The following is a 12,268-nucleotide window of genomic DNA, read 5'->3' as shown; positions in this document are numbered from 1 at the left end:
ATACTGCAGGAGCCACAGTGGCCAGAAAGAAATGGCAGGACCCAAACTAGTTAAAAAGGGGATCGTTAAAAGAAGGCTGACTGGTGTGAAATATTGGAGCCCAAAGAAGGATGGGAAGGGACAAAGGGAAATTTTGTTATATACAAGGGATTTGCTCAAGTAAAATCTACTAAGGAAAATGAAAATGAGAGTTCTCACTGAGAAGAGGGTGAGAAATATGGAAAAGGAGAAAACTAGAATGAACTCTGAGATGTTGGACTATAATTGAAGGTATCTGAGTGAAATCAAGTTTTTCAATAGGTGGTAGATAGGTGATAGATGATGGTGGTAGATGATAGATAGATAGATGGATAGATAGATAGATAGAATTTTCAAATGAGTATGTTTGTGTGTATATGTGAACATATGCCTATGTTCCCTAATTCTCTCACTGTGGGGCCCTGGGAGCAGCAACATCCCAACAACCATAAAGCACCTGGCACCCAGATCCTGGCTCTAAATACGATTTTCCACCAAAAAGAAACAAGATACTGATTTCAGGGCTGATGCTGGAAAGTACAGAAAAGCCAGAAAGTAAGGAAATGCTCAACCACTGAGCCACCAGGTGCCCCAAAGAGCAAGGTTTTGATGGGAATGGTGTTTATCTGACAAAGAGCGGCCAAGGGGCCATGTTTTAGCCTTGTTATTTATTGTCAAATTGTTTTACAGAAATATCAAGTCAACCTATTACCACAACAATGTATTCCTGCAAACTGGGCAAAGAAGGACATAGATCTGCCTGGTAGGAGGAAGAGAAGAAATTAGTGGAAAAAGCATAAAACAATCTATATAATAAAGACCTTGGGGGTGGAGAGTGAAAATGGAGAACGACAGGGGATAGAGGAGGGGATTTGAAATAGGGGATTAGAAGAACGAGGCAGTATCAATGAAGGAAGAGAGAATTAATCAGTCAGGGTCACTAAGGAGCCTGAAAATTTGGGTTCCATATCCGGGGATAGAAGAGAGAACCTATTGTTCCCTCCTTCTATGGGAAGCCAGTAAGTGTGAGGAGCTGCTAACAAGTGGTGGGATATGGGGAGGGAAACAGATCCAAACCAATGGTTTTGATTTCTCAGTGAATTAGAAGGCAAATTGTCTCCTAAAAGAGAAGAGAAATGGGTGGTGGAGTTGAGAGGAAGGAAGGAGAGTGAACATTAGAAACTGGTGTTTGGGAATATGATAGCCTGACTAGGCACATGAGGTAGTATTGTACAACTGAGGTCCCTACTAGGAACTTTCAATGACCTTGACGTCCACATACAATATTCCTCTCTCAGAACTCAGCAGTGGGGATTGTGGTAGAGAAGAGGGCCAACGGGTTAAATTGGAATTGGGGTTTTCCTTGGCAAGTGGCTCCAGGATGTGAAATATTCTTCCTGAGGATTTGCAGAATGATAGAGCCTTTGGGTCTGGCTTCAACTGGTCAGGGAAGGGCTAAGAGAAAAGTAAAGGCCCATTCAGATTAATATCTTTAATTAAATGCCAATGAATCAGAGGTAAACTGGTATAATTAAACTCAACAGGCAGTGTAAATTAGTACAATCCTTTAAAAAAATATTTTGAGAACACTCATCAAGATCCTTCATGTTTTATCATTTGCCTCAGCATTTTCACTTTCTGTAATCCAAACTTTAAAAATATACAAATGGACAAAATATACAATTGCACAAAAATATTCGTTGAACCATTATGTATGTAGTGAAAAGTTGGTAATTACCTAAATGGTCTACAGTACTTTATTATTATTATTTTTAATGATTTTACTTATTTATTCATTAGAGAAAAACAGAGAGAGGCAGAAGGAGAAGCAGGCTCCCTATGGGGATCCTGATATGGGACTGGGTCCCAGGACCCCAGATCATGCCCTGAGCCAAAGGCAGATGCTCAACCACTGGGGCCCCAGGGGTCCCAGTCTACAGTACTTTAAGACAAATACTTAGAGATGCCTGAGTGGCTCAGTCCATTGAACGCTAGACTCTTGTCATGATCTCAGAATCATGAAATCTGCCTCCACATTGGGGTCACACTGGGTGTGGAGTGTGCTTAAGATTCTCTCGTCTTCTCCCTCTGCCCATCCTTCCATCCCTTGTACTTGCCCTCTTAAAAAAAAAAAAGAAAAGAAAAATATTACTTATTAACAGATTATTATACAGCTATTAAATTCATGGCATGAAAAAATAAATATTAAAATAGAGAATTGCTTCTGTTAACTGAAAAACAGCAGGATATAAACCTGTGTATACAGTATGAGTTCAACTACATAAACATAAGCATTATAAGGAAATCTGGAAGAAATATATCAAAATTTAAATTATAATTATCTCAGGGAAACTGGCTGGCTCAGTCAGTAGAGCATGTGGCACTCCATCTCAGGGTTGTGAGTTCAAGCCCCATGGTGGGTGTAGAAAATTATTTTTTTTAAAGGTAAATAAATAAAACATATTCCAAAAATTTTTTTAAAGATTTATTTATTTATTCATGAGAAACACAGAGAGAGAGACAGACAGACATAGGCAGAGGGAGAAGCAGGCTCTTCGTAGGAGCCAGATGCGGCACTCAATCCTGGATCCTAGGATCACGACCTGAGCGAAAGGCAGCCACCCAACCACTGAGCCACCCAGGCATCCCTATATCCCCAAATTTAAAAAAAATATATAAAAATAAAGAAATCATAATTACCTCTTGCTAGTAGAATTGTAGATTATTTTTTTCTTCACGACTATTCTGTATTTTGTGTTTTTTGTAATGCACATACAAAATTTCATACATAATTTATAATTAACATAAAATACACTTCATTTAAAAATAATTTCACTTTTATAAAAAAGAAAATACAGTCCGTTCTGCTGTGAACACTTGTTTTGAAAATGTGAATTTATTTCAATGAGATTAATATGTTATAGGATAATTAGAACAAAATCCAAAATCTTCATTTGCTAATGCACAATGTCCTGTGCCAGAAACCCAGAAACAGTAGGCGAACACAGAAACCGCATCCAATGGAACCCAGCTGCGTAGGATACACAGGAACACATGCTCACAAACAACAGTCATGAATACCTATCCAATAATCAAAGAGAAAGCATTTTCTATTAAGAACTTAATAGATAATTAAATTAAAAATCACAAAATCCTGCAGAAATGGCTCTTCCAAGTGGCTGGTTTAGTGGGTTCAGATCCCACTACAACTTCCAGTCAGTTGTCTGACAAAACCAAAAATGCAGATGAGAAAGCCACGAAAGGATTTCCAGCACTAATACAGAGGTTAATTGAGACAAAGTTTATACATTGGATCAAAAGTTCGATTTCTATGAAACAGCTATTTATTATAAATGCATGCCTCAAAGAACCTATATTCCAAAGTCCCAGGATTTAAGGCTAGGAAAGATGGCTTAACTATATTGTTTAACCTCAATGCCAAACCAAGGGCAATGAGCCACACTCCTCTGCATCTGCTGTTAGATGTGGTGTTTCCATCATATTTCAGATAATCCTCTTTCCACCACTTACAATAACTCACAAGCTACAATTCTTCTACGGGCAAACTTCACGTCTTTCTCAAGGTGAGGTGCCATATTTATTGCAGTATTTATGTATTTCTTAGCCATTTCACATGTGTTAAACTGTGTTATCGTTTTTGTTAGATTCCTCTTTCTAAGAAATGTGTTTTGAAAAAGATTTTCAGTGTTGTCCCTAAACCCATTTCCCAATAGCCCTGTGGATTGCACCATGTACTTTTGCATAGTACAGTGATTTTTTTTTTTTTTTTTTTTTTTTTTTTAGTACAGTGATTTTTAAGGAGCTATGTATTGAGTTACTGCAGAGCTGAGTATCTCTGGCTAGGAAGACACACAAGTATCATTCTGCCAAAGTGAACAAACAAAGTTAATGCAATCCTATTCAGAATTCAAGTTTGAATTATTTCAGATCTTGACAAATTGATAATAAAGTTAATCTGCAAGGTTTTCTCAGCCTTGCCACAATTGACATTTTGGGCCAGATAATTCTTTGTTGTAGGAGGCTATCCTGTATATTATAGGATTTTTGCAGCGCCTGTGGCCTCTAACCCACCAAATACCAGTAGGCCACTTCCTCTCCTGTGACAACCAAAAATGCCTCTGGACAGTGCCAAATGTTCCTTGGTGAGCAAAATTACTTCCTTAACAACTACTGATTTTGAGGGGATGAGCATTGGGTGTTACACTATATGTTGGCAAATTGAATTTAGATTTAAAAAAGTACTACCGATTGATGGATGGATGAGACTTTATTTAAATTAGATTAATGAACATATAGTGTATTATTAGTTTCAGAGATAGAGCCCAGTGACTCATCAGTTGTATATAACACCCAGTGAAGAACTACTGATTGATTGATATCTTTTTAGAGATTTTATTTATTTATTCATGAGAGACACACAGAGACAGGCAGAGACATAGGCAGAGAGAGAAAAACAGCTTCCCTGCAAGGAGCCCGATGTGGGACTTGATCCCAGACCCCAGATCACGCCCTGAGCCAAAGGCAGAGGCTCAACCGTTGAGCCACCCAGGCGTCCCAGAACTAGTGATTTAAAAGAACAAATCTAGGGGTGCCTGGGTGGCTCAGTCAGTTGAGCATCTGATCCTTGATTTTGGTTTAGATCATGACTGTAGGATCCAACCCTGCATCTGGCTCCACACTCAGCATGGCATCTGCTTGTCCCTCTCCCTCTGCTTCTCCCTTGCTCCATCCCCCATAAATAAATTAATTAAAATCTTTTTAAAAATAAAAGGACAAATTTGAGAAGGAGAGGGGGAGGGTTGCCTTATTAAATCAAAACTATAAAACTGTAAGGTCACCTGGTCCAAGGTCTACAGTATCTGAGGATATCAGCTGATCGAGCGTATCTCCTTCGATAATACAAAGTCCTCCAAGGGGAAGGTCATTGGAAGGCACTCAGAGCTGGGTGGCTCTTCTCAGATTGCTAGCTTTGGCCATTCCCTGGACAGGCAATGAACTGGGCAATGAATGGGTCTTGCCCACTGGGAGGAAGTGTGGAATGAAGCGGGACAACTATTGGCTGGTTTTGTTTTTGTTTTAAGATTTTGAAAATTTATTTGAGAGAGCTCATGGGAGAAAGACCACCAGCAGGCGGCAAAAGGCCGATGGAGAGGGAGAAGCAGACTCCCCGCTGAGCAGAGATCAGAGGGAGAAGGGCCTGGGAGGATGGGCGAGGCCGGCCTGACCTGAGCAGAAGGCAGCCGCTCAACGCGCCCCCCGGGCGCCCCCTATTGGATGCTTTACAGGATGGCAGGAGCTCCTGACCAGGTCAGGGGCTAACTTCCTCCTCAGAGAGAACATCTGGCTTGTTTCCCCCACTGGGTGGTTGTCAAAAAGCACGTGGGAAACTATCTGAAAGCACCTAGTAAATGATAAGGCATTATTCATACAAGAGCCTTACTCTTATTGCCACTGACCAGGAACCTTGAATAATAATTTTTGTGATTCTCAGATTCTAATTTCCCAACTATCCCCTCCAAAGAGCCATTCTACTCAGTCACATATAAGATCTCTTGGCTTCTGGGGCGCCTGGGTGGCTCAGTTGGTTAAGCATCTGGCTCTTGGTTTCAGCTGAGGTCATTATCTCACAGGTCCTGGGATTGAGCCCCATGTTCCGCTCAGCCTGCTTGAGATTCCCTCTCTCTCTCCCTCTACCCCTCCCTCCATTCACACACACTCTATCTTCTACAATAGATCAATAAATCTTTTTTTTTTTAAGATTTTATTTATTTATCCATGAGAGACACACAGAGAGAGAAGCAGAGATGCAGGCAGAGGGAGCAGCAGGCTCCATGCAGGGAACTCGAACTGAGAGTCAATCCGGGGTCTCCAGGATCACACCCTGGGCTGAAGGCGGTGCTAAACTGCTGAGCCACCCAGGGATCCCCTAGATCAGTACATCTTAAAAAATAATAATAAAACCTCTATTGGAATGCGAGTGACCTATAGAAAGGTCATAGGTGATCTCAACTCCTTTCCAAAGTTTTTGTGTTTGCTTTTTTGCCAATTGACACTGGCTGAAAGTAAACTTTATTACTTTTATGTACAGAAAATTCAACAGCATCCAATTAGCCCAGTTTGGTGAGCAGTTCTTTAGCCTTTACCTTTTCCAGCTTGGCAATGAGAGCCACCGACTTTTACCCAGGGCATCTGTCATGGTCATTGGTCCTGATGGTTTCCACCAGCTTTGCCGGACTCCTTTGTCTTCCGAGTTAACGTGTGTGTGAAGGCAACAGTGGTGCAGCTCTTCCTCTGACCAGACGCCCCAGCCTGGCTGTCCCTTGATAATCCAGCAGGGAACCCCCATCTTCCTACACAGGGCAGGCAGGAAGACAACCAGCTCAGGGGAGCCGCAGCATGTGCAATCACTGCCGCCTGAGCTCTCTTGTTTTCTACCAACGTGGTGACAGTGTTAACCCCAGATCTAGGGACAGGCGGCCTCAGAGTGGGGAAATCGCCTTTGCCCTCAGCTTTCTTCTCAGCCTGGGCTAACAAGCTCTTCTCTTGCTTCGTCACTGGTCCGTACATGCAGGCTGGCTTAGGCAGTGGAATAGCTGTTTGGGGGTCCAAGGCCTGGGTGAACCGGTCAGGCCCAGGAGGCACTTTCAGACATTTAAAGAGAATAGCCCTTTGCCACTGCAGCCGGATGTGTCAGGTCCGTTTGACAAAGTGGGTGACGCTCCTTTGGGGCTGGATGTTCTGTATGATGCCAAAATTCTTGGGCCTTTTCTCAAACAGGGGACTAACCATCTTCTTGGTCTCCTGCTCCTTCACAGCAGCAGGGGCCAGGGCTACCTTCTTCCTCTTTCTTTTCTTTCAACATCTTGGGTTGCTGGACAAGAGCACCAAAGTGGTTGTTTTGTTTTGTTTTTTTTCTCAATGTATTTTTGAAGGGAGCCTGGACAACCTCTGCCGCTGCAATCTTACTTGTTAAGTAAGAAACTGCTGCATCTCCCCATGACTTGACACATCTCGGTGCTTTCACATGCCTCTGATTGAGAAATGCTGATGTAGGGCCACATGAGAGTGGACCCACCCAGGTGACAGGGTCCCGTCCTGGACAGTGACTCGGGCAAAAGGTGTCCAGGAAAACAGACCGTCATTTGCAAAACTGCACAAAGGGGCAGGGTCTCCATTTCCACATAGACCCGCCAGGTCACAACGGCCGGCCTTCTGGGCCCCAGCCTCACTGCCCCGGACCGCCCAAACTCCCTTGCTGCTTAGTGAGGCCGGAGGCCAGGAAACCACCCCCGGGACCGACATTGCCTTTCTTGTAGAATAACGACACCCTTTACCCTCGCCCCTCAGACTCTGGGTGTGCGCGTGGGCGTGGGCGTGCGCGGGCTGCCTCTGGCACAGCCTATGGCCCGGCCGGCTGGCTGCCCCAGAAAGGCCGTCCCCGCTGAGAGAGCCTTCTGGAAAGGCAGAGGCGAGGGCTGCTGCGGCCCTGCCAGCGCAGAGCTCCGGGGAGTGGCGGCTGCCTCGAGGGCCCAGGCCGCCCAGCCTCTTAGGGGAGCGGGTGTGCAACTAGAACGGGTGTCAAGCTCTTTGAAGACATCTGTCCCCTCCCGGGAGACCTAGAACTGCTCAGGTAACTCTTAGGACCCAGTTAGACGCCCAAGGAGCTAGGAGAGTGCGTGCAACTCGCTTTGCAGAGAAGGTTCAGGCTGCGGGCTGCGGGCTGCGCTTCAAGAGCAAAGTCTCTGACTCAGGAAGGCAGAAAGGGGCAAAGGTGACCCCGGGGCACTGTGGTCCCCAGCGGTCCCCAGCACATCACATTTAGCTCCTGAAGTGTAAGAGGCTTGTTTCAGACACATCGAAGGGGTGAACCCATGCAGGCGGGTCTCCGGGGAGCCAGGAAGGTCTTTCCCCTTCCTCTGTCTTCACTGCAGGAGACAAGGACAAGGGACACTTGGCAGGAGCCGCGCTTCCTGGGGCCTGAGGGCTTGTCAGTGTCTGACAAGTGTTCACCCCAGGATTTTGACACAAATTGCCGAATAGGACCTTTCTGAGATAAGCGACTGCAGGGAGGCCTGGGTGGCTCAGTCAGTTAGGTGTCTGCCTGCTGGTTTGGGTTCAGGTCCTGATCTCAGGCTCCAGAGGTGGAGCCCTAGGGAGAGGGGGTGGGAGCTCAGCAGGGGCGCCTGCCCCTCCCGCTGCTCACATGCTCTCTCTCTCTCCAAAATGAATCAATACATCTTTTTAAAAAATGAAATAAATGATTACAAAATATATGCCACCTCGTTAACAGTCCATTGTTCGGTAAATCATGTAGGGATTAAGATCTCTCAGGTCTGGGTCCCTGGGTTGCTCAGCATCCTGCTCTTGACTGGGGCTCAGGTCATGGTCTCAAGGCTGTGAGGTGGAGCCCTGAGTCGGGCTCTACACTGGGCATGGAGCCACCTTGGGATTCTCTCTCTGCCGCCCCATGTCCCTCTGCCCCTCTCCCTCAAAGTAAGTGAATGAAAATAAATACAAAATTTCTCATGTCAACAGAATTTCTGAGGGTGATGATTGCTACAAAGACATCGCCAACCACTGACTAACATGAATCATGGGTAGTTGTGATGATTTCACTTTGAGTTCCATTAATTTTTTTTTAATTAAGTAAAGTCTACCTGCAACGTGGGACACCCCCTCATGAACCAAGATCAAGAGTCCCATGCTCTGCTGATTGAGCCAGCCAGGTGCCCCTAGAATCCATTTTTTAAGTAAAACGCTGTTTTGTTTTATTTTTTAAAAAGATTTTATTTATTTGACCGAGAGAGAGAGAGAGAGAGAGAGAGAGAGAGAGAGCACAAGCAGGGGGAATGGGAGAGGGAGAAGCAGACTCCCCATTGAACGGGGAGCTGGATGTGGGGCTTGATCCCAGGACCCCGGGATCATGACTTGAGTCGAAGACAGACGCTAATTAAGAGCCCCTCAGGTACCCCTAAAACTCTATTTTAAAAGAAAACTGGCTGGGGCACCTGGGTGGCTCAGTGGTTGAGCATCTGCCTTTGGTTCACGGCATGATCCCGGGGTCTTGGGATCGAGTCCCGCATCGGGCTCCCTGAATGGAGCCTGCTTCTCCCTCTGCCTGTGTCTCTGCCCCTCTCTCTCTGTGTCTTTCATGAATAAAGAAATAAACTCTTTAATAAAATAAAATAAAATAAATAAAATAAAACTGGCTGAAGCAAGGCAGTATCACATGCTCTTTTGGGGGAGCCTCAGTAACCACGAAGCTCAGAGAAAAGATTGAAGCAGTTTCTTGTCTTGAATTTAAGCTAGAAAACGATGCCGCTCTCATCAACTGTGAACAAGCATTGTTGCCAAAGCCCCCAAGGAAGGCCTGGAACTTTGGCCCTAGGAGGGGGCCCAGTGCCTTATACCGAGTGGTGGGCAAGGGTTGTCTTCCTCTCCAGCTGCAGGAGCCCTTGGAAATGACTGGGGGGAGCCCCGGTGTGGGCAGAGGAAAGGAACTCTGCATTTCCTTCCAGAACTGGGAGTGGGAGGGCCCTGCAAGGTGGAGCAGTAGGCCCTGCAAGGGGGAGGGCTTGAGCGGGACTTGCAGGGAGCAGCAGGCCCCTCAGTGTGGGCACAGTGGGTGGGGGGGACAGGCAGTGTGCCCTCCCTGGTCACAGCCTCTGTCGGGGATCCCCGTGCTCCCACTCAGAGCTCTCACCTGGGGGCGTCGGGCCGGCCAGGTGAGTGTCAGGTGGGCAGAGAGACTCTGACAGCTGCTATCTGCAGGCTGCCTGTTGTGCCTGTCACTGCTGGGTGCCCCCCTTCTGCTCCCCAAATGGTCCGACCTGGACTCTCTTCCAAGAAACAGGGAAATTTGGCTGCTCCCTTGCCAGGGGTCAGGAGCCTGCTAGGGTCACAGGAAGCTGTGTGTGCTATTGGCCTGGGCTTCCTCAGAAAGCCTTCCCGGGACTGATAAGAGGAGAAAACACAAAGGAAAATTGGGCAAAATATGTCAACACAGGGATATGGACGTAAGCAACAGAAAACACCATGAAACCAAGCAGGGTATTTTTTTCCTCTGAAAACTGCTAAGGCCAAGAATTTCCCCTTCACACTAGTTCTGATTTTGGACCAGCCGGCTGCAGAGTGTGTGAAAGGAAGCACCTTGCAGTGCAGAGGGGGCTCTTGGGCAGGATGCCCTGGTTTATAATCCTGCTTTCCTGCCTTTTGGAGCATCAGGGGATTAACTCAATTTCCCTCCCTGTAGTGTCCTCATGTATAAAAAGTCATAACCCTCTCCCTTGTAGGGCTCATAGGTAAAGGAACTCTGTGGGTGGCAGGGAGCTAACTGGGATGAGGGAGAAGTAGGCACTCAGCAAGAAGCACACTGGGCAAACTGAGAACCATGCCTGGCACACGGTAGGTGCTCAGGAGGGTTTATGAGATTAATGAATTTACCTCCTTGCTCTGATGGTCTTGAGGGCAATTTTATAACCTTCCAGTTATGTCTCCAAAGCTCTCCTCCACCACCAAGGACACTGACTACAGTCTCCTTGCATATGTCCTATATATGGTCAGGGCAAAGGATGGACGTTCTTGGTTTCCTCTGTCTCCGACATGAACATGAAGACCAAAGGACCAGCTCCCCTCTGAAACACAAAGAAAGAAAGTATTACGAGAATGATGTGCGTCTGTCTAATAATTCCATCCTGCCATCTCGAAGATAATGAGGCACATCAACATGAAGTCTGGGAAGGTGACAGTATGAATCCCGTAGTAGCTGGAGACGATGCCCAAGGAGAGCACAAATAGACTAATTATTAGCTCAATCATATGCGTTGGTCATTTTAGTAAGACAAAGACAGCTGTGTATGGGCAGTGTAATATGATCCAAACCAAGACACTAGATCTCTTACTAGAAGTGAAGATGCTTCAGGTGGAGGGAGATTTTAGGGCTGCTTCTTTTTTCTTTCAGTTTGGTGTCACTCACATTAACCCACCTTAACCCTGGGGCCAGGTGGAGCGCCTCTGGGTCCTCGGGCACCTGAGCCCTTTTACATCCACTATGCCTTTACACAGGCTGTTCCCTCTGCCTGGAACACCTCGCACCTTCTCGCCTGCCTTTTCAGGCTTTAGCTCAGCTCCTGTGTGAAGTTCCCAGATCCCCTATCCTAGAGTTAAACCAGTCATCTCCATGTATGCTTCCCTTGCATTTAGTAAAATCCCATGCAGTCAGTAGATATTAATTATACAGTCAGAGGCCACGACTTTTAAGGTTCTCAACAGTCCATGCCCACAGGGAGACACCGGAGTGACTCGGAGCAGTTTTTGCTGTATTATAACTAGCTTCTGACCTACTGTCCCTTTCTCAGGCTGGGAGGTAACATGCCCTCATCCTCACCTCCCCCAAAAGACATGCTGGCTTAGACTAAAGTTGCCTGGCAAAACAATGTTGAGAGTAACCACAACTGTACAACCAGAGAAATCATTATAAAAGTATGAAAATAATAAAGTTTGGTAGGAATGTTTCTAATTGCATGTTAATGTGTCTCAGATCTTAACTTTTTCCTGCTCTCCCACCTGACAATGGTGATACATATTGCGTATTCATGGATGTACTTTTGCTGCATTTGCTTTGACCATAGTGACCATATGATGTATCATTCAAACCATTCCCTGTGTCCAGCTTTGACCCATTACCTGCAGCTTCTCTCCGGGGTTTTCCATCCTCATCCTTCAGAGCACTTACCCAGGGTGCCAAGTGAAGAAAGAACATAAAGGGGATGACTGGGTGGCTCAGTGGTTGAGTGTCTGCCTTTGGCTCAGGTCATGATCCCTGGGTCCTGGGATGGAGTCCTGCATTAGGTTCCCAGCATGGAGCCTGCTTCTCCCTCTGCCTGTGTCTATGCCTCGCTCTCTGTGTCAACACATCCCTCACGCTTATTGGCTTCTCCACAGAGGAAGGAGCCACAAGATCCCTCTTCTCCCATCATTAGCTGTGGAGCCCAGCCTCTGAGTCTCCTCAGTGAGCCTGCCTGGTCAATCCTTTCCCACGATCAGGCTATCAGATTCTATCCCAGGACTTGTAATTGGGATTCAGAGCCTCTAGCCAATTCTCTCCTGAGTTCTTGGACTAAGAGACCGGGTAGGGATAAGATGGGCATTTCTGCCATATGTATAGAAATTAGGAAGTCAATCCTAGAAGACAAGATCAATATAAAAGAACAAGCAGTTTGAGAGACCA

The 12,268-nt window shown here is 46.0% G+C and overlaps 1 pseudogene; it reads right to left on the bottom strand.

Moving 5' to 3' along the window:
* Positions 1-6,146: 6,146 nt before the first annotated feature.
* Positions 6,147-11,757, bottom strand: LOC140600493 (large ribosomal subunit protein eL8 pseudogene; annotated as a pseudogene).
* Between the last annotated feature and the right edge of the window lie 511 nt (positions 11,758-12,268).

Source organism: Canis lupus, chromosome 11 (genome assembly GCF_048164855.1).
Source record: "Canis lupus baileyi chromosome 11, mCanLup2.hap1, whole genome shotgun sequence".
Taxonomy (NCBI): Eukaryota; Metazoa; Chordata; class Mammalia; order Carnivora; family Canidae; genus Canis; species Canis lupus.
This window is presented reverse-complemented; position numbering and strand designations above follow the sequence as displayed.